The sequence below is a fragment of the Schistocerca serialis genome, chromosome 4 (genome assembly GCF_023864345.2).
Source record: "Schistocerca serialis cubense isolate TAMUIC-IGC-003099 chromosome 4, iqSchSeri2.2, whole genome shotgun sequence".
NCBI classification, from domain to species: Eukaryota; Metazoa; Arthropoda; class Insecta; order Orthoptera; family Acrididae; genus Schistocerca; species Schistocerca serialis.
In genome coordinates, this window is record NC_064641.1 from 576,311,197 (window position 1) to 576,333,365 (window position 22,169).

At 43.7% G+C, this 22,169-nt stretch overlaps 1 protein-coding gene across 2 annotated transcripts in view; it reads left to right on the top strand.

The window, feature by feature from the left end:
* Positions 1 to 10,124: 10,124 nt before the first annotated feature.
* LOC126475315 (facilitated trehalose transporter Tret1-like) overlaps positions 10,125 to 22,169 on the top strand; it is a 211,900-nt gene continuing 199,855 nt past the window's right edge. For both annotated transcript variants that reach the window (XM_050103093.1, XM_050103094.1), the window contains exon 1: positions 10,125 to 10,271. The gene's annotated coding sequence lies outside the window, so the exon portion shown is untranslated. The remainder of the gene's footprint in view (positions 10,272 to 22,169) is intronic.

A 22,169-nucleotide genomic window follows, 5' to 3' on the forward strand; every position in this document is an offset into this window, starting at 1 on the left:
TTGAAAACTCTTAAAACCTTTTAAATAAAATAAACTTTATTAACATTCTACATCTTTATTCTTCATATCTGTATACTTGCAGCACTCTGCCGATAGAGAGCTCCGAATCGTAGCGTGTAATATGGCCGTGTGTAACGCAAATGTGTCGGTGCCTCAGAAACAGCGTGCAATAATCGAGTTTCCAATTCGAAGAATGCGTCCATGCGTGGGGAACGCTTTCCTTCAACATGACAATACCAGGGCACACGCGAGTGTGGCGACATCTGCGACAGTCCGACGGCTTGGGTTCACAGTCCCTCCATACAGTCTCGACTTGGCCCCCTCTCCTTCCTAAAGTTGAAGAACACCTTTGAGGACTTCACTTTCATAGAAACGAAGCAGTGCAAGCAGAGGTGAGTTTGTGACTCCATCAACCAAGTCAAACAATCTGCACAAAAGGTATCAACAAACTGGTCTTTCGTTGTGAGAAATGTGTTCGCAACCAGGGCCACTAAGTAGAGAAAGAAATATGAAGACATGAAGAACAGAGATGTAGAGTGTAAATAACGTTCGATTTATTTAATAAGCTTCAAGAGTTTTCACATAAAAAATTCGTAGGCATTACTATTCCAGCACAACCTCGTAAATTTGCAGAATAAAATTACAGTACTAAAACACTTTGCTTATATTTCAGGCTAAATAAAGGAGCACACTGAAGATAATTTATCAACAGTTACAAAGATTAGCGCATAGAAGAAAACTCCAAACACACTAAATTCGTTGGAATAATAACCGATTAATATGTAAATTGGAATAAGCAAGTAGAAATGGTTCAAATGGCTCTGAGCACTATGGGACTCAAGTGCTGTGGTCATAAGTCCCCTACAACTTAGAACTACTTAAACCTAACTAACCTAAAGACATCACACACATCCATGCCCGAGGCAGGATTCGAACCTGCGACCGTAGCGGTCGCGCGGTTCCAGACTGTAGCGCCCATAACCGCTCGGCCACTCCGGCCGGCTAAGCAAGTAGATATTGTAAGTGGAAAACTCAGTTCAAATCAATATTTCCTGCGTAAGCTCAGCTACATAAAAGAAAGAAATAATATGTAAATGACGTACTATGCTCTAATTCATTCTACATGATGAAGAAGAGGTCCCATACTCCGAGGAGCCTAGGGAACGATGCGGGAGATCCGCACCGCCGACTAGGCGAGGTTCTAGCGGAGGTGGTTTGCCATTGCCTTCCTCCGACCGTAATAGGGATGAATGATGATGATGAAGACGACACAACAACACCCAGTCATCTCGAGGCAGGGAAAATTCCTCACCCCGCCGGGAATCGAACCCGGGACCCCGTGCGCGGGAAGCGAGAACGCTACTGCAAGATCATGAAGATGTGGAAAAAATTTGTGTGTGTGTGAGGGGGGGGGGGGGGGGGGTGGCACCTTCAAAACAAGCAGTAATAGAATTTGAAACCATAGAAAATAGCAATAAGAATGATAGCCGACCATATATGGAGAGAATCTTGTAGATCAGCATTTAGAGCATTTAACATACGAACACTTCTAAGCATATATCTATATGAGCTCTTATGCTGGACAAAATTCAAAAAAAGTTTTCGTTACTTAGGCACAACACAACCATGAAACAAGAAAACTTAAATTCTGTCACCCATGAGCCCATGCAAAAATGGTTCAAATGGCTCTAAGCACTATGGGACTTAACATCTGAGGTCATCAGTCCCCTAGACTTAGAACTACTTAAACCTAACTAACCTAAGGACAGCACACACATCCATGCCCGAGGCAGAATTCGAACCTGCGACCGTAGTAGCCGTGTGGTTCCGGACTGAAGCGCCTAGAACCGCTCGATCACAGCGGCCGGCCCGAACCCATGCACAATACTACGAAATTCGAATCAAAGCCATCCTATTCTGAACCAAAAACCCTAGAAAATCTCCCTTCAAACTTTCGAAAGATAAATAACAAAAATATTTTCGAAAAATCTTTCAAAATAGTTTTGATTGAAAACTGTCACTATACCGCAAATGATTACATGTGCATTGCAGTGCAAGACAAACTGCAATGTAATACCACGTGTAAAATGAGATATAGCTTACATAACGCACAAAATATGTTCTTAAATAAAGACAGAGGGGGTAACTCTCAAGCCACACAGACACATACAGGTTGATTTTGCTAAACGGAGACACATGCAGGAAATTATCCCTAAAAAGATAAGGAGCAAAATAGGTCATATGGACGTACGGCCGGATATGTGCTGCAAGGGAGGTACATCCTCTTGAGGGTGGAGATCTTTGACAGTTTAAGTTTAAAAGACTCAAAGCACGTGTGAGAATACACCAGGAAATTGCAAATGTTCTTCTTGTACTAGTATTCTAGTAGTATGGTGACAGCAAACCATCAACACTAGTGTAGCCTCAATGTGTGGGCGGGGATTATTGGTGACCGTCTCGTGCTACGTCATCCTTCCACATCGTCTCACAGGCGAGGTGTATCTGACTTCCTGTGGGTGACTCTGTCTCATCAGCGGAAGTCGTAACTTCGGTGGCACGAGCGGTAATGGGGCTACTACACTAATGGTGCTCCAGCTAACACCCCCATTTCCGTGAGGAGGCAGCTCGAAAACATGTACGGCGACCACTTATTGAAGCTACATCGGAGCTTATGGTTCACTGCCACCATACCACTAAAACATTAGTACAGACAGAAAATTAACACTTTCGATGTGTTCTCATGAGTGTACTCGAACTACTTTGTTAGAAATCGTTTATGTCCACCTTCAACTGGGAATATTTCACTTGAAACACATATCTGACCGTACGTCCTAAAGACCTTTTTTGCTCGTTTTCCTCTCAGGGATCATGTCATGCAGCTTGTCCATATTTAGCAAAATCACCCTGTATGTACGTATAACATAAATGACCTAATCATACTTGTAATTAAAATGATTTGGACTTAGAATATTGATGTACACAATCACAATGCTAATTATTAGACACATATATACTTTTCAGTGCTTGTGATACGAATTTGACGTGGCTCATAGAATGTACGTTGTCACGGATCCAATAAATGTAAACAAATAAAATAAACCAATAAATGTCAGCCAGTATTTGTTTCTGATACGTTTCTGGACTGTTTCCTTTTCTTCGATGAGTCCTGTATTTCGACGCACAATTTGTTTCATTATATCTTTCGAAGGTAGCGGCCGTTACTGATATTGATACCATCTAGGCCTTGAAATTAATTGTAAAGAGCAGTATTCGTTACAACTTAACTACGATGTTCAACGCATTCTACACCCGTCCCCAAGCAGTTAAAAATTGTAGCTGATATACAATGCTTACGCGAAGAAAAATACATGCTCATAAGCAGATCAGTTATAGATATCTACTCAGTAATGTATGATGCGTCATTTAGCATGAGATTTAAGATTTAGCTGAGTATCGCAGACACCGAAAGCGTTCGGCAGCCACTCTAATCCTTGACTGGTTTGATATGGGCGCTAGGTTGCGGGCATCTCGGTCGATGGTGCCCCAAGATGCTCACCTGGACTAAGACAGGGTGTCTTGGATGATCACACTGCAATCCGTGAACTGCGCCTCAACCCATTCTGACAGACGTCAGAGTGAGATACCTGGACCGGTTGAGATATCTCAATGACTGCAGAGATCAAGCGAAAGAACTTGCTCTACTTCTAGCAGAAGTTTATCGGTTGTCACTGGAACAACAGAAGGGTACCAAGCTAGTAGGAAAAAGCGAAAGTAATTCCTGTTTCCAAGAACGATCGTCAAACATACAGGCCCGCGTCGCTCACGTCTACCCGTTGTGGAATTTTGGAAAATACCTATCTCTGGATGAGTGGCAACTCTGAGAGGTGGTAGTAACTTTAATAAATTACTGTCCAACAGAAGCAGAACGCAGACAAAACAACAGACAACTCGACATCCCACCACACATAAACATGCAGCATTTAGTGCCTTGCTACACGGAGCACACTCACTTCATTTAGAATAATACAGCCTTAAGACAGAATTGGACACAATAAAAAGTGTTGCCATTAACACTGCCTACACAATCAATGCCGGCCGGGGGGTGGCCGAGCGGTTCTAGGCGCTACAGTCTGGAACCGCGCGACCGCTACGGCCGCAGGTTCGAATCTTGCATCGGGCATGGATGTGTGTGATGTCCTTAGGTTAGTTAGGTTTAAGTAGTTCTAGGTTCTAGGGGACTGATGACCTCAGAAATTAAGTCCCATAGTGCTCAGAGCCATTTGAACCATTTGAACCACAACCAAAACAATGGCTAATTTAGACACAGAAATACACAAAAATTAGACAAAATCTTGCCACACTAAGAAAGAAGACAAAATTTTTGCTAGTATCCCCTAACTAGACCCGATTTCACAAAAGTATTGCTATCGCATCTAAAAAAAAAAAAATAAAATAAAATAAAACTTTAAAAAAGCAGAGTTGCACTCTCTAGCAACAGTCAGTTGGAATACTTACTAGTCCACAACATAAAAACATATTGCCAAAAATAAGATAACAGTGCAGCATATAAAGTACCGTGTCCCAATTGTCCTGCCTACATTTAGGGGAAAACAGGCAGGAGTCTCAAAATACGTTTTCACGAACACGTGAATGCCTTCAGACATAACCACTTCAAAAGTTTGCCATACTAAGGGAGAAAACAAAATATTTGCTTGTATCTCTTACCTAGACCCCATTTCACAAAAATATCGCTGCCCTGTCTAAAAATAAAAAAAAAAAAAAAAACACAGTTGCATTCTCTAGCAACAGTAAGCTGGAGCACATACTAGTCCACAACATAAACACAATCTACGCTGGAACTAAATATATAATTAACGGGGCAGAAAACAGTTTTGTAGTACTATACAATAAAGCTACTGGTAAGAACCTAGATCTGTTACAGGAACTGTAAATGTAGCTCCATAAAATTAGAAAGGCTGATTTCATGTTAACTGAACAGCCAGATTTCGATAGCCATAGCTATTTTAGTAATTATTTTAAATTTAGTACCTTGCCTATAACAGTTTATTTTAAAACTCTGATATCTGACACTAAATAATTAACTTTATCTTTGCTCAAATCAGATTAAACAATAAACTTTATCTCTGAAGTGTTTTGAAATGTACGAACAAGTGTGCACAATGATAATAGATGTGCTATTACGGAATGGATAAATCAACGTTTACAAACATTTGCTCGTTAAAAAATATTCTTTCTGGATCTTCCGGTGAGTTCTTTTATTGTTACTCATCATCTTTTCCGTTACTTGACACGTGAATTTCGAAATTTAAATTTACATTTCTGTCCTGAACTGAGAAAGCTGTCTTTAGGTAATTTATTAACATTTAAATTTTTTTACCAAATATTTTAATGCCTAGATCGCATTTACATAAAAAAATTAAAATAAGACGATTAGCTAGTTTCGATTGTAAGTAACAACCAATTCAAATCATGCATGTACAGAATGTCGGTTGATCACTGGATATACCAGTAGTAATCATCATATTGTGACAGTGTTCGTGTAGAAAGCAACATAAATAACGATTTTTTTTTTTTTGACAGCAACAACGAGACTGAACAAGTTCATCGAAACAAGGTTTTCATGCAACGGCAAAAAACTTGAAGAAGGTTCAACATGATGGTTGCCTTTCATACAGTCACAAATTAACAGCTGGTTTGTTCAATCTGCGTCTTGCAAGAATATGGTGTGCAGTCTGGCTCACAATTAACTCCTTGACTGCAAGGTCGCAAATTCAATCTATAGTAAGGCTCATTTGTAAGTGTTGTGTTAACAAGTACGACAGAAAAAATGTTAGGTGCTAATGACTCACCGTGTGCATCAGGAGGGTGACAGAAAATGAGTGTGCGGGAGGTGCAGAGATCAGTCTTCTTTGGGACGTATCGTGACATTCAAGAAATATTCAAAACAAACCAATAACTTGTTCCATGAACACCGAATGAAAAATATCGCGTCACAGTGATCACAAAGGCTGCACCATCAAGACTGAAGGTAAGCTCCTTGGGAGTTACAAATCGAGCAGAACGTTCAGTTAGGTGTCTCGTCTTAAAGAATGCATACTGGTGTAATGGAGTGATGAGAGCTGATGGGATGTAATGGTATGCAACCGAATGTGAAACAGTCTGTAGTGCTGCAGATAGTGCGATAATATGTTTTATAGGCACGTAATAAACAAACATTCAAAGTCTGAATTTGTCCAGTGGTTCCAAGTGGTATGAATTGCAATGTCACACACTTTTCCGGAATGATAGTTTGCTCTAAAGGAGTATGACTTTTATACGCAGACCAGAAATTAAGCAAAAGCAAGTTATTTTGACCAGCTACTGGCTATTGGCCAAAAGCAATGCTGATACCACAGCTGTAGTTCTCTTACGCCCATTTTCACACTCTCGCTTTCTGTCATGTGAATATATCACGTGCAGGAGAAAGAATCTCTGAGTTCTCGTAACACAATCAATAACTTTCCAGCCAATCTACCATCCAGATTAACAGGTTGGTTGGTTGTTTTGGGGAAGGAGACCAGACAGCGAGGTCATCGATCTCATCGGATTAGGGAAGGACGCGGAAGGAAGTTGGCCGTGCTCTTTCAAAGGAACCATCGCGGCATTTCCCTGGAGCGATTTAGGGAAATCACGGAAAACCTAAATCAGGATGGCCGGACGCGGGATTGAACCGTCGTCCTCCCGAATGCGAGTCCAGTGTCTAACCACTGCGCCACCTCGCTCGGTCCCAGCTTAACAGTCGGCATAATTGTACACGAAAGCGTCAAGGCATTGATGTTAGCTGATCTTGATACAGCTTTCCCGGTACCACTATTTTCCAGCGTTCCTTTCAGGTGCGTTTCTTCTTCAAATCCCGACTGATTAAAGTTGAAAACAAATTCCTTACTGAACGATGGAATAAAACTGTTTGCCGGCCGAAGTGGCCGTGCGGTTAAAGGCGCTGCAGTCTGGAACCGCAAGACCGCTACGGTCGCAGGTTCGAATCCTGCCTCGGGCATGGATGTTTGTGATGTCCTTAGGTTAGTTAGGTTTAACTAGTTCTAAGTTCTAGGGGACTAATGACCGCAGCAGTTGAGTCCCATAGTGCTCAGAGCCATTTGACCCAACCAATAAAACTGTTTATCTCACCTACAAATTTTCGGGCCGATTCTGCAGTTTGCTACGCATCGTCAAGTTGGCGCTTTGTTTGAAATGTCGTTATCTTACATCTTCCTATTCTGTAGCAGTGTTTGCAGTTGTGTAAGCACCCGTGCTTCCCTTGATCTATGTCGCGCGCAGTTGCATGTGCACGGGCAAACATTGGCTTTTGTAACAAGTGCGCCTTGTCCTCCCTTGTATAACTGACGACCTCAGATGTTAAGTCCCATAGTGCTTAGAGCCGTTTGAACCTCCCTCGAATATCCGTAGTTTTTATTATGCTCTGCATGGTCATATTTCTGCGAACTTGTTCGAAATCTGTTCATGATTTTTATCTTTGGTTTGCTGTGGATGATCTACCATGTACGTAATTATGTTTAGTACCCTCTCCTTGGATAACGATTGTCCTTTACTACGTTTTCACAGGAGACGGGATTTGTGGCTCTCTGACCGACAGGGCTTGACACCTGTTTCACTATTAATTTGACTTGTTAAGCGCGTATCTTCATCATTGTATTCCTCATGTACATTGTCTGCACAGTCGAGGGTATACGACACCACACATTCCACTGACTGATCTTGCAGAAACGTTAATATTTCATCTGACATTTATTTCTCTTTCTCTGTGAAATTTCTTGGGATCCTTTCTGACAAAATGTGAACTCCTGCAACTGTTGTTGTAGACATAATGCATTTTTTGCTGTTTATCATTCCCATATTTCTTCTTTGTATCGACACCACTAGCACTGTAACATTGTTGTGAGTTACTCACCGACTAAGCAGTTCAGCTACGCCCCGAAGCCTCATGCTGTGCTCACCGTTGAATATCTCCAGTCCCATCCCCCGTTGTCATTAGCAGCCTGTATTATGGTTGCCAGTATTGGCCTTTTGCGACCTCGCACTCAAGGGATTTCTTGTCAGTCTTGTTATTCTGTCCGAAAACATTTTACTTGTTCACGTTGCTTTCTACACTAACAGACGTCGCAGCATGATGAATACTACTGATATATCCAGTTCGTGATCAACCCACATTTGCTATACGCAATATCTGAAAATGGTTGTTAGCTAGTCATCCTATGTTAATTTTTTTTTTTTTTTTTTTTGTTGTTTTGATAATGTAACATTCTAAGAAACAGGAACATATACTTCGCATCCTCGCTCAAGATTATAGGCGAAAAGTGTATTAAAACGATATGCATCTGATGATTGACCCATAGTGTCCGAAATGCATCGTGCAATTTAATGAAATGAGAAAATTTGTGGCTGAAGGCGTTATTATTCATTTTCCGTGTACACTGCTGGCCATTAAAATTGCTACACCAAGAAGAAATGCAGATGATAAACGGGTATTCATTGGACAAATATATTATACTAGAACTGACATGTGATTACATTTTCACGCAATTTGGGTGCATAGATCCCGAGAAATCAGTACCCAGAACAACCACCTCTGGCCATAGTAACGGCCTTGATACGCCTGGGCATTGAGTCAAACAGAGCTTGGATGAAGTGTACAGGTACAGCTGCCTATGCAGCTTCAACACGATACCACAGTTCATCAAGAGTAGTGACTGGCTTATTGTGACGAGCCAGTTGCTCGGCCACCATTGACCAGACGTTTTCAATTGGTGAGAGATCTGGAGAACATTTTCTGTATCCAGAAAGGACCGTACACGACCTGCAACATGCGGTCGTGCATTATCCTGCTGAAATGTAGGGTTTCGCAGAGGTCAAATGAGGGGTAGAGCCACGGGTTGTAACACATCTGAAATGTAACGTCCACTGTTCAAAGTGCCGTCAACGCGAACAAGAGGTGACCGAGACGTGTATGGCACCCCATACCAACACGCCGGGTGATACGCCAATATGGCGATGATGAATACACGCTTCCAATGTGCTTTCACAACGATGTCGCCAAACACGGATGCGACCATCACAATGCTGTAAACAGAACCTGGATTCATCCGAAAAAATGACGTTTTGCCATTCGTGCACCCAGGTTCGTCAATGAGTACACCATACAGGCGCTCCTGCCTGTGATGCAGCTGATAGTCCATGCTGCTGCAAACGTCGTCGAACTGTTCGTGTAGATGGCTGTTGTCTTGCAAACGTCCCCATCTGTTGACTGAGGGATCGAGACGTGGCTGCACGATCCGTTACAGCCATGCGGATGAGATGCCTGTCATCCGACTGCTAGTGATACGAGGGCGTTGGGATCCAGCACGGCGTTCCGTATTACCCTCCTGAACCCACCGATTCCATATTCTGATAACGGTCATTTCATCTCGACCAACGCGAGCAGCAATGTCGCGATACGATAAACCGCAATCGCGATAGGCTACAATCCGAACTTTATCGAAGTCGGAAACGTGATGGTACGCATTTCTCCTCCTTACAAGAGGCATCACAACAAATTTTCACCAAGCAACGCCGGTCAACTGCTGTTTGTGTATGAGAAATCGGTTGGAAACTTTCCTCATGTCAACACGTTGTAGATGTCGCCACCGGCGCCAACCTTGTGTGAATGCTCAGAAAAGCTAATCATTTGGATATCACAGCATCTTCTTCCTGTCGGTAAATTTCGCGTCTGTAGCACGTCATCTTCGTGGTGTAGCAATTTTAATGGACAGTGGTGTATATTCAATAAGTTCCGGTCCACAACCGCAAAACTTCGATTAAAGTTTTGTTTCTTTCTTTTTTTTTTAGCAAACCGGTCATGGTGACACGGAGTGGGACAGCGTGGCGCTTGATTTGACAGCCGCCGGCTGCTCGGCGCGGTGCCCGTCTGTTCGCGAGTATCGGGCCGCCGCGCGGCGAGGTGCGGGTCACGTGACCGCTGCGGACGTCGCGTGGCTTGGGAGCGCTGGAGGGGGAGGGAGGGAGGGGGCTGCTATAGCGGCCGCGCGCCTCGCTCTCGTGGACACAGTGCAGCTCGGCCATCCAGTTCTGCGCACAGCCGGTTCCGCAGCAGCAGGTAGTTTCGCTGACCGCCGCCGACCCCGAGAACGCCGCCGTTGCCGCCGCCGCCGCCGCCCACATCCCCGACATACGGTGCGCCGCCCCTCTGCCCTAGGGTGAGTGCCAGCCGCTGCTGCTCTCCTGACCACTGTCTTCCGCCGGCGCCGCGCAGAAGAACAGCGAAGTGCTGGGCACATTCCGTTGTCGCCGGCGAAGCAAACAGTGCGACGACAGAGTGCGACTTCTGTTCGAGACATCGCATAGCTTACAGTGTACCTATCGTTTCCCATTCCTTTTCCTATTACATTCCGCGCGTTTATTAGCGAGATTCGGCTGCATTCTCAGGTACTAAGGTCCTTCGGGTGTTCGTAGTAGTGTTGCTATGTTCTTTCTACATCTACAATGTATACTATGATCTGCATAGCAGACTGTACTTCCATTGTGTCAGGTACTAAAGTTTCTTACCATTTCACTTGCATATGGAGCGCTGGAAGAATGGTAAGCGTCTGTGTGTTCTGTGATTGGCCTAACGTTGCCTTCGCGGACCCTACCAGATCAATAAGCAGGTTTTTTTTAGTATGTTCCTAAACTCCTCGCTCAGTACTGTTTCTTGAAACGAAAGTAGGCCTTCACGGAATAGTCGGCGTCAATTTTAAAGCGTCTGGGAGTTCAGTCTTTTCAGCATCTCAGTGGTGCTACCCGTGGACTAAATAAACGTGTGACCATTAATTCTGCTTCTTGTACTACGTAGGTGCATAACGTAGTGTTTTTCCATATGTTTCATAAACACAACATATTCACATAACACAGATTTCAGTCATCAGTAATATATCCTCCTTCACACCTGACTTCGGTGTTACCGTACTCAGTCTGCTGGCCACTATGCGATTCTGCGGCAGTAGAAAACACTTAATTGTTGAGACGAAGAACTCGTCGAACCATGTTTGGAGAGCATTTTTATCCGCAAAGAACGTTCCTTGAAGGCTGTTCGATTGAGAGAGGAAAAGGTGAAAATCTGAGGGCGCAAGATCAGGTGAATAGCATTGGCGCCCAATGACTTCCCAACTCAACTCCTGTGTAGCGTTTTTTGTCAGTCTAGCAGAATGCAGGCCAGCGGTATCGTGATGTAGCGTCACTTCAAGGAGTCTTCCTGGTCGTTGTTCTTGGTTTTCATCTGTAACACGTCTCAGTTGTTGACAATAAATGCCGGCAGTGATAGTTATACCTCGGACAATCAGTTCGCAGTACACCACACCGTCACTGTTCCACCAGTTGCATAACGTTACCTTTCGTGGATGGGCGCAGGTTTTAGTACTGGGATTTGCTGCTTTGTTTGGGCTCAAGCATTCCATTCTTTTCCTTTTGTCAGTAAAGACGCCACTTCTCGTCACCAGTAACGATACGGGATAAGAATGATAGGTGTTGTTCACGAGCCAATTGACGACAAACAAGTAGAAATGCGCATATGGACAACCGCTCATTTCTGTGGTTTCTGTTTAGAGCACACCCAATTTTTGAACATTTTCCGGTGTATACAAATGTCGCACGATCGTGGACTGACCACAGTTCATCAATTTTCCAGTTCTCTGGTACATTGATGTGGATCGTTTTGGATTAATGCGTTTGCAGGATCTTCGTCAAACCCTGAAGGTCTTCCCGAGCGTGATGACTCACTAATGTCAAAACAATCCTCCTTAAGACGAGAAAACCAATATCTTGTCCGTGCTCTGTCCAATGGCATTATCCCCGTACACGGTGCAAATGTTCCAGGGTGCCTCCACTGCATTCACCCCTCTACTGAACTCAAACAGACGAATATGTTGGAATGTTGCAATTTCTCCACTTGGCACTCCATTTTTTAGCCTCTACAGATCAACTCACTATCTCTAAACGACAAAATGAGAATACATAAACTCACATAGCAACAGTGAACTAAAAATAATTACCATTTATAAATAAACCCATAGCAACCGGAATACCAACATGCAAAACATAAACTTTACGAACTTATGCACCAACACGATATGTAGTATCGACGATACCATTACCTTTCTTTTTTTGTGCCGGTTTTCCCGCGGAGACGCAGGTTCGGCATGGTTGATCGGATGTGGCAATGTTAGTTGAAGGGGTGGCCGGATGCCCTTCCTGCCGCCACCCCGTACTCCCCCGGGAAGGAATTAGTGTATCTCAGCTGTCTGCGACGAGTGTAATCCATGGAATAGTGCGAAAGTGTTCAGATGTCTGCGAACCGTGTAACTGAGGTGGACGTGGGGACCAGCCAGGTATTCACCTAAGGGGATGTGGAAAACCGCCTAAAAACGACATCACCTTTATATGCTGTTATATTTAACCTGTTTCGACGATACAGTACGCCAGCTTCAGGCCCCTCTGTGATTCTGGGTGATCACGTTGATGTCGGGAATCATCACAATGCTTTATGTAGAAGGTGCAGAAAGATATTGGCGTCCAGAAAACTTCTTATCGTCTGTATTGCGACTGATTCTTGATGCTGACCTTTTCAAGCAGAATCGTAGAGTGGCCAGGAGACGCAGGAAACTGTGTACGGTAACACCGAAATCGATTCCATAATAAGTAAAACCAGCAAATACATGTGATGAAGTTGTAGTTGCTACATATAAGGTACGATATCAGCTATTGTCCGAGTATCCACCAGGAGATGGATGTACGGAAATTAATTCAGTCCTTCTTTGTATGCGACCAATATTAATCCTGTTTGGTATGTATTCTTAATAAGCATCCCACAGACTTGAGCTTTATTCTAGGATGGTTCGCGCGGGTATTTTGTAAGCACTCCCTTTAGCGTAGTGACTGCCCTTCGCCAGTATCTCACCAATGAATCGCGCGTACTTGACAAACGACTGAACATATGCGATACGTCCGTTTCAGATACATTCTAGTTTTTGCACCCGGGTAGTCGTTTGAGTTGACTGATTCCGATTGACACCGTAATCGTGGAATACTTGGTTTTTGCGTTTTGTGAAGTGCACAGTTTTACATTTCTGAATATTTAAAACGAAAACGCCAATATTTGTTCACTTTGAAATCTTGTCACAGTGAATTTCTGTGCAGCATTTTTCAGAGAGTAGATCATCATAGTTAATTTCATCATCAGCCAAATATCCGAGATTCAGTCTTAACGTAGGCCGTAGTGTCCGGGCGGCTCTAGCCGCTACAGTCTGGAACCGCGCGACCGCTACGAACGCAGGTTCGAATCCTGCCTCTGGCATGGATGTGTGTGATGTCTTTAGGTTAGTTAGGTTTAAGTAGTTCTAAGTTATAGGGGACTGATGACCTCAGCAGTTAAGTCCCATAGTGCTCAGAGCCATTTGAACCTGCCGTTCCATTCAGTGACGGTATATCATCAAATTTGATACGCTTAACATACAGGCCGAGAAAGGTGATAGTAAAAGACTATTAGCGTTGTAAAGAACATATCGCGAAAACTGAAAACCTGTGTCAGGCCTGCTCTCGAACCTGTATTCATGCTTTCTGCGAGAAACCTTCTTAATCATTTGGCTACCTGAGCACCTCCATATCTGATTCAAACTCACATTGATACTAATTTTCGTTAGACACAATACGTTCATTACATTACAGGTCCAGAAATTCTTACGGGTTCTCGCTGATATAATTTCACGTCACTTCATCTTCACTGATTTCATCATCAACAATCCAGTCACTGCACTTCACTGTATTTGATTCGGGGCGTATTAGCGATGTAATACACAAGTAGTGCGAGAATAAGAGTCCGTGGTTGTGGTCAGTTTCAGTAAAATCCGTCTGGGTGTGTGATGGTGTCATGCTAAAATGTGAACGTATCCGCCAAGACTAGGACTTCGTCTCTGGAGATGTTTTAGAGTATAATTATCAACTGCGCCGAAATACTGGCTCATGTAAAACCACAATGAACAATCCAGAAGACTTTTATCGAAATTCAATTAGTGTGTCGCATTTGGCGACAGTCGCATCATAAAAATAGTGTATTGTTAAATACGTTGACCTAAAATGTATTGCTCATTTAGTAGGATCACTGAACTGGAACATCAACAATCAGTCTTTAAATTGTTTTTCATTTAATTTGGGAGGCAGCTAGGTCGCAGTACCACATGTGTCTTATGACCTGTTTCACCTGCGTCAAGTCATCTTTAGATATGCAATTATTTGATTTATATATACAAAAAACGAGACTAACTGCATTAGCGTCACGCACGCCTCGACATGTCGGTAGCAAGTGACGGAGCACCAACGATGCTAATGCGATTGGCCATACATAAATTACAAAATCAAAATTCAGTACATGGTTTCATCCAGCCAATACTAGTCGGAAAATAAAATACTGTTACGATCTATAGCGTTAATCGTTGCAGTGAAAAAAAATCACATAGATTCTCTCGTTGATAAAAAAGTAAGATACTAGAAAACTGTAATCTGTCTAATGGACATACTGGTTATAAAACTCACTCTAGAATAAAAAGTTAGAATGGTCATATGGTTAACTCGTAGCAAGTGTAACCGAAATGTTGCGACTTCTGAACTGACAAGCAAGTGTAGAGTAACGTCTAAGGTATCGCCAAAATTCGACATAGAAAACACAAAAAAATCTTGTATTCACAACCATGGGAATTGAGAAGATAAAAAAAGTTCAGTGCCACCTTGCCACCCTTATTATCACTCTCCACTTTTAATGTAGCCTCCAATAAAAATTATAGAGCTTTACTAATTGAAAAGACAGATTATATGGAAGTTGGAATTTGAACAGTACAGAGGACCTATCAGGTTTGTTGTCTTCCTTTTATTTTAGCAAGCTATCTTTGGTCTATATATGCGTATTGTGTTTTGTAATCTAGTTCATTCCATCAGCTTGTGCAGAATTAAAACCGAATTGTTTTCAAACACGAGACTTATTTGGGAGGTGTTTGTTTCAGACTGCAAATTGACAATGACCGTTATGAATTTCTATTGTTTTCATATCGCCTTAGTGGTTACACAGTGTAGAATCATTATTATTATTACTCGTCGACAACGAGGACGTAAGTGTTGTTTAAAGCAGGAATCGTTTGTGCCTTTGTTTTGATGAGGCCGTTTTCAGAGGTTTCTTAATATTTTATGGAGACTTTGACAAAACATTCGATGGCATAGCAGCTGAATACTGGTCTCGTGATCTGCTGGTGCGCGAGTAACCTCGACAAAGAAAACGAGGTATGGCTGTTACATTTTCGACCACTAGGTATCTCGCTGGAACTTATTGGTAATATTTGGAAACATAGCCTGTTAGGTTTGTGAGTAGCAGCAGAGACGTTGCTCCGCAAAGAGGTAATTCCCCGCCCGACAGACGAGCATGCATTGGCGGCTGCTTGCAGACCAATCACGACCCGAGACTACGGCCATCTGCTTCCCGACTGCGCGAAACCCTGAAAGTGGCCGCCTCCGATTTACGTAACTTGTGCGTGCGTCTTCAATGCCAGCGAATTCAGATTTAGCGCTCGCTGCGTGCGCGTTTATTTTTGAGAGGCGGGGACAGTTCACGCAGCCTACTGTTTCGGATTGCGTACGCTTGCTTCACTTATATATGACTCCAAAATAATACGCGTCTTAATATAGTAGACATGAGTATAATCTGAATAACATTTATGTATTTTTTCACACTGCTGGCCATTGAAGTTGCAACAACATGTGGGTGGCATGCTACAAACAACTGTCAACATACTTGGTTATTCAAATGATTAGCACTTCAGCGTAACCACACAATGTAGGCAAGGGTAACGCCATCCAGATTATTTGTATAAGCAAAGATTACGCAGTGGGTTTCTTATTCAGTAACAACAATTGATTGTTGGCTACTTGTGAGAAGATCATGTTATGCCTCATACACACATCAACAGAAGTTTTGTATCACCCCGATACGTCGTTCGGTGGTGTTGCTATTGTGACTATTCCTGTACCAATGGGAAGGTCATCCCTGGCGTTTGTAAACACACACACACGGTTAACATGATTGCTACATCGAGGGTTCGAACTTAAATAGTGGCAACTATTTATTCACAACCCATACAAAAGAGATACATGTTTGCACCTGTTACTGTCCTTCAAAGTAGTCACCAGCGTTGTGTAGAACCCGTTGCCAGCAATGTGGAAGGCGCAGTATACCGTTAGCAGAGCCTGTTCTGTTGGTGGTGCGAATGGAGTGGTCTATTGCCTGTCGAATCTCTGGAACAGTTCTGAAGCGAATGCCACCATCAGTGCACAATATTGATGTCCGTTTTTGGAGCATCTCCTGCGACCAGCTTTGCGGAAGATGCGGCGACACTTTCTGCCCAACCCACCCACCATTTTTCAGGAAAAGGCACGCGCGCATACAGCGCAAGCTGTGGCTGCTCTGTTCGGTCGATGGGCCTGGGAAGTAGTGTACCATCCACCATACCCCCCCCCCCCCCCGGACTTACGTCCTTCTGATTTTGGTCAGAAGATTACGAAGATAAAGGAACCACGTCGTGGCATTCGCTTCAGAACTGTTCCTGAGATTCGACAGGCAGTAGACCGCTCCATTCGCACCATCAACAGAACAGGCCCTGCTAACGGTATACTACGCCTTCCACATCGCTGGCAACGGATTCTACACAACTATGGTGACTACTCTGAAGGACAGTAACAGGTGCAAACATGTAACTCCTTTGTATCGGTTGTGAATAAATAGTTGCCACTATTTAAGTTCCAACCCTCGTACATACAGGCAGAACGCCGCACTCGAATGGATTGCAGCGTTTCAGTTGAAAGTAAAGCAACTGTAGGGACGCTTTAGAGATATCTGTGGAACAGGAGATTGAATGTCCGTCATGCCACGAAGGAGAGTCGCGACCAATTATGGGGTACGAATAAACACTTTGCGCGCAGAACGCATGTCAACCAGGGAATTTGCTCGATGTGTGCACCAGAATCAAAGTGACGTAGTGCGGACATGGAATCGGTTCCAAGAGACAGGTGGTTTTGAAGACTCGCACCGCACAGGCTGTCCACATTCGACAGGTGCAAAAGATGATCGATACCTACGAATGTAGTAGAGTCAATAGAACCGTGGGTTGAGTGCTCCAGAACTGGATTCGGTGTTTAAAGAGTCTACAGGACGTCATGTATCGCTCCAAATTGTTAGAAGACGTTTGTTTGATGTGAATCTCCATTCCCGAGGACGATGGTGAACATCACGTTGTGCACAACACATTGGACTCCGTTAAAATGAACAAGAAATCGCACAGAATAGACTCTCCAGGGTTGGCTTCGCGCAATGTTTAAGGACGAAGTTAGAGTCTATTTGTATTCTGAAAAACTTATCAGCGTGTTTGGAGATTACTCGGTAACGTCTAACGCCTCAGACATTGTTCCACACATGCAACAAGGTGGTGGCGGGGTGATGTTCTTGGTTGGCATTACACGGGGTCATCACACACTTCTCGGGGTTGTTTAGGGTAGCACACTGATGTGCGGTATAGGGACAAGTTTCTGCAACCTATAGTGGGACTGTATGGCAAACATTGTGGTGAAAATTTCATCTTGGTGGACGATAACTCGCTTGCTCATTGTATTGTGCTCGTGGACACGTTGATTCAGCGTGCTAGGGTCACCAGACGGGGTGGTATGCCTGTTCCCTAGACCTTCTCCGGACATGAACTCAATCGAACGTATGTAGAATCGATTGGCATAAGCTGTTTTCGGATGGCCACGTATTCTGCACGGCTTTGCAGAATCGCGACTGAAGAGTGGGAGCATTTGGATCAGGGATGGTTTGACGATCTCATCGATGGTGTGTCACGACGGATTCAAGCCTGCATCCTTGCAAAGGGACGTTTCACCACGTATTGACGTTGTTCAGGACTGCTGTGAAAAACCCCCCGTGGGAAACAGACGATTTTTCGTTACGCAGTGTTTTTAGTCGTATTATCCTTTTACTATTTGGCGATCTGGACACGTTGCAGATGAATATATATACACGCTCAGAGTCAATTCACCTTTCTTGTGCCTTGAATTTCGAAATAAAGGGGTGATGCAAAACTTTTGTTGATGCCTGTAAGACAAGGAGAAACTTCTATCGGTATTTGTCAGAAATCGACAGCGTCAGGACCTCTGCCTATTGAGGCTGCGGTTTTATTGTTCCTCAACTCTGCTGTATTCCCCAACCGTTATATGAATGTAGAATCGATAGGTTCAAGATGAGCATACTCACCACCACACAGGATCATATAGGCACCACGCGATTAGGGTCTGAGAGGACGGACAAACTGCTCGCTCGGCCATGCAGGATCGTGCAACCATGTCAGGCACCTTGAGTCGAGAAATGGGCTTCTTTGCAGAAAAAAAACAAGAATCCACACAAACAGAGCTCTGACGTCTGCAGCACCACTGATGTTAACAAGACGGAGATTGTTGAGGAGTCCCTTCACCAAGCAGTAGACGCTTGCCGACAGTGGCACTGCGCCCAAAGCCAACAATGGTCACAGGGTCAGCACCGCTTCGAATTTCCAGACAAGTTCCCTGTGTGGAGGCCCGAGGCCCCGAGAAGAACACCACCTTCATCACTATGATAAGGACCAGATTCTGGCGTTCTTGTTCGCAAAGCCGGTAATTTGGTCAGTAACAGTTACATTTCTAATGTGTTAAGATTGGTGGCTGTAGCTTACCTTAGAGGTCACAGTGACCTTATCTTCCAGCAACATAAAAAAAGACCAACTTAATTAAGAACCGAACGTTTCCTGTGTTGACCTATCTCGATACAGAAGATGTTCGAGTGCTACCCGCCCAGAACATTCACGAGGACCTTCACCCATTGAACTGGTCATGAGACACTGGCACGCCTCCACTCGCCAGCCACTAAGACTGAGGGCTGAAGGAGTAAGGAGTGATGTATATATATCGTCTAAGCTCAGTTTGACTCGACACCTAGTCGGGTTAGAGCCACTGTTGACACTAAAGGTGCCAGCTCTGTGTACTAACTTTCACACATTGTACATCTCCAACTACATACAAATTTGATCATCTTTTCTTCCTACTATATACTCACTATAAGTAAAATCTCAAACCGAATAGCAAGAACACTACAAGCAGCGAAGTGTGTAATTCAGCATGCTCTGTAATTCCCAATGTCCAGCAGTCTGTACACAGTGGATCAAAGACTTTTATCGTCTCCTTATACTAAAATTGCCTAGTTCTCACTTTCTTTCTTCAAATAACGCGTTTCGGCAGGCTGTCGTCATCAGATCAATAACTCAAAAAATCAATACATCGTATTACGTCATATACTATCTGACGTACTATTTGGCGTAATTTTTGGTCTGATGATGGCAGTCGGCCGTCTAGTCGGAACAATTTACAATCTGATGTAACACGATATATCGATTTGTTAACTTTTTGATCTGCTGATGGCATTATGCTGAAACTGGTTATCCGTTTAAAGAAATAAAGTGCCATCTAAACAGACAATTTTTATTTAAGTGTATCAGGGTCACCGAACTCTACGATGAGTTCCTGTTTTCCAATATCATGATATCTTGTGCCTTGGATTTCCGGTTTAACTCTCACCAGAAGTGTGTTACACCTTTGGGGGGAAAAGAGGAAATTATTTTTTTGAAGTTTTCTATTCGAAAGAATCAACAGTTATGCGACTGAAATGCAAATTAAATAAAACAACCCAGCTTGGCTCTCTTAATGGGATGATACTGGTTGGTTGGTTTTTTTGGGGGAAGGAGACCAGACAGAGTGGTCATCGGTCTCATCGAATTAGGGAAGGAAGTCGGCCATGCCCTTTCAGAGGAACCATCCCGACATTTCCCTGGAATGATTTAGGGAAATCACGGAAAACCTAAATCAGGATGGCCGGACGCGGGATTGAACCGTCGTCCTCCCGAATGCGAGTCCAGTGTCTAACCACTGCGCCACCTCGCTCGGTGGACGATACTGACAGAAGACGAATGGTCGTCTGGTGTATTTCAAATAAGAGCTATGGCATAATTACTGTGTACGAAGTATGCAGATCGGCCTAAGACTTTAGGGTCTAAATTACACAGACAGTAAAACTGAATATTATTTGAAAATGAATACTTTAGGCGATGAGAGGTCTTGACTGGGTAAGGTACGTGTTTCTAAACTAATTTTATCTGACAGCAGCCGGCCGGTGTGGCCGTGCGGTTCTAGGCGCTTCAGTCTGGAACCGCGTGACCGCTACGGTCGCAGGTTCGAATCCTGCCTCGGGCATGGATGTGTGTGATGTCCTTAGGTTAGTTAGGTTTAAGTAGTTCTAAGTTCTAGGGGACTGATGACCACAGATGTTAAGTCCCATAGTGCTCAGAGCCATTTGAACCACTTATCTGACAGCAAACAGTACCAGCCAAATCGGCATTAGTAGTGGTACCTTCAAAAACAAGCAATCAGACGTGTTATTCTCCAACTTATCCCGCCGCCATTCATGACGAAATATATTTGGGCAAGCGACAGTGTTGCTATCAGCACGTACCCTGATCATTTCGTCAAGCATTCAGTCTCCTGTAACGTCTCCATGGTAAATTTTATCACTGTCTCACGACTCTTTAAGGAAACGCTAAAATTAATTAACGTACGGAGTGCCCGGGAAACTGTCTACAAGTACAGAAAGAAATTCCAAACAGGTGTCATTCTAACTGGAACGAATTTATAGTCTTGGGAAGACACGTAAGAGGAACTGGGTTGTTCCAGCCACGGAGAACTGGCCTAGATTTTCGTAAACAATTACTTATTCATTATAATTTGAGGAGATGTTACACCAAAAAGCACTCGACAATTTGACAGTAAAATGCGCGCTTCTTAGAAAGGAGACCAACATGGAAAGCACTGGTATAGCAGTATTTAGTAACTCACTACCCAGTTCGGGGAGTGTCACTCAGTAGTTTCTGAGCACATGGCAAGTGGCCGAAAGGACATAGTGATCGACAGCGGAAACAGTACAGAAATCCGAAAGGACAAACCGAGAGGAATCCAAAACACGAAAGCCAAGAATGGTCAACAGTGTATGATCAAAACCGCAATAGGAAACAGAGAGAAATAGCCATCAGCACGCGAGTGTGTGTGTGTGTGTGTGTGTGTGTGTGTGTGTGTGTGTGTGTGTGTGTGTGTGTGTGTGCGAATAGTGATGACGACGACCGGCAAGCTTGGCATACTTCAACAGAACTGAACGAGGAAAGTCTGTCCACTTTCTTCCCAGATTACGCCACCAGAGGGACTTGCCAACTGACGCCAAGTCCACTCTGCCCGCAGTACGGCCTTGAAACCAAACACAACTTTAGACGCCCATCGCGGCCCAACGCTGTAAATTCATCTCGACATCACAGCGACGATACTAAACAGTAGTTGCATACCTACAGTAAAGAACGTTTGCAAGCAACTGGTGCAAATGATTTCGAAGCCAGTGTTCAGTTCTATAAACTGAATATGCAGTACAGTATCACAGCGATAAACTTCGTACAGTTTCTATTGTTGACGTGTAAGAGAACATTTCACTATTATGATGTTCTCAACAGCCACAATAACCGAACTTGTAGGGGTTAAAATCCAACGCCACTCTCTTCTCGTGCTGTCGCCGAATACTTTCTATTAATCTGTGGTCTTGGCTTGTTCAAAGTTAACTAAACGAACCGTGTTATACCACTGAACGGTGCAAATTAACTGGAGTTCATTCGAATTCTGCTGCCACAGAGGTTGGAGGTTGTACTTCTTTCTACATAAAAATTCGTCGTCTCTGAACTGTTCCTCTACTGTACGTAGTACACGCTGCTCTAAAATGTGTTCATATCCTTTCGCATTTAGCGTTTTCTTAATTTAAATAATGGGATCATACTATAACCACGAAAAACACGCCCCTACCGTAACACCACCTCCTCCGTACTTCGCTGTCGGCAGGTGACGTTCTTCAGGCAATCTCCAAACGCATCTGACTATCACAGGACAAAGCGTGATCAATCACTCCTATAACTCGT